Genomic DNA, 1637 nt, shown 5'->3' on the forward strand with positions numbered 1-1637 from the left:
TCTTCTGGATTCTGCAGACATACACACACACACAAGAGAAAGAAAGAAGAAAGAAAGAGAGAGAGAGAGAGAGAGAGAGAGAGAGAGAGAGAGAGAGAGAGAGAGAGAGAGTCTCACAGACTTGTTTGAAGGCAATCTGATGGAGGTGTTCTCTCAGCTGAGGATCTACCCAGATAACCCAGCTTGTGTCGAGTTGTCAAGAAGCCCTAACCAGCACTGGTAGCGGATAGACTTCGCTAATGGCGGCTTGGCTGTGTTTCACCTTGCATGCCTCCCAAGTGTGGGAATTAAAGAAGCTTGCTTTGTTCTCTGCCTTTTGTGTTCCTGATTATTGGCCTCTTTGTCTACGGCAGTAGTTCTGAACCTTCCTGATGCTCCAACCCTTTAAAGCAGTTCCTGATCCTTTAAAACAATTCCTCATGCTGTGGCGACCCCCAACCATAACATTACTTTAATTGCTACTTCCTAACTGTGTAGGTCTGCTCCTGTTATGAGATGCAATGTAAATATCTGATATGCAAGGTACCTGATATACGACCCCCAACCGTGGTCTATGGGATGCTCTGGGATCTCTTTCCTGAAACAAGTGGAGGCTTCCTTTGAAGTCATCTTTGCTTGGTTACTGTTAGCATCCTTACTTCTGACTCAGTTTATTATAAGTAGCTGCACTAGCAGGGAGGACACAGGAGAGCACCGTTATGTCTGATGTATGCTCCATAAAAGTGTCAGCAGACTGGCTGGCCTATCATCAATGGCCCAGAGCCCTGTGGGTCCTCTTACTGTTTAGCCCGGTTTATCCCATACATAAATACAAGCTCTCTTATGTATCTTCTTCAGTGTGTCAGTGTTAATCATTGATCTCGAGTGTTTGTTTGGCACAGTCTCACTACGTAACTCTGGCTGGCTTAGAACATACAGAGCTTTATCCTCCCTAGCACTGGGATTAATGGCATGTGCTACCACATTGTGCTTGACTCTGCCTCTAACCCCAGCCTCTGCTCTCACTGCAACTTGCATGAGCATCAGCTACGTTCCACCTTGGGCTCTTTTCCATGTCCACTTACAGAGAGCTAGGTCCTGCCTCTTAAGATCTCGTGTGAACATTGAAACCCAGACTGTCGATCCCAGGGACCACAGGCCCAGCCCTGGGGTGTTGTCCGTGTGCTGTGAGTCAAGCAGTTCAACCTCTCACCCCGGAAGTCCCGCCCCACCCATAAGCTCTCTTTTCTGGGTGTGAGAGATGTGACAGCCACTCAGGAGAGCAACTCTGAAAGCAGAGAAAATTATGATTGATTCAATTAAGACAGTAATGGCCCCTAAAATATATTACGCACGGATCCTTGTGACGACACAGTGCTTGGTGGTAATCAGTAACCATCTGCCCCTTAAATACTGAATGGCATTACAGATCAATTTAGTGGCAACTGATTGTAGCATAGACTGGCCATGAAGTCACTATGTGTAGCTCTAACATGGACTTAACCTTAAGGCAGTCCTCTGGCTTTAGACTCTAAAGTGTTGGGATTATAGGTATATACGAGACTTTGGCTATCTTGAGTCTTTTCTCTATGGATAAACCCCTCGCCCTGTGTGGTGTGGTGTGTGTGTGTGTGTGTGTGTGTGTGTGTGTGTGTGTG

Source organism: Mus pahari, chromosome 23 (genome assembly GCF_900095145.1).
Source record: "Mus pahari chromosome 23, PAHARI_EIJ_v1.1, whole genome shotgun sequence".
NCBI lineage: Eukaryota > Metazoa > Chordata > Mammalia > Rodentia > Muridae > Mus > Mus pahari.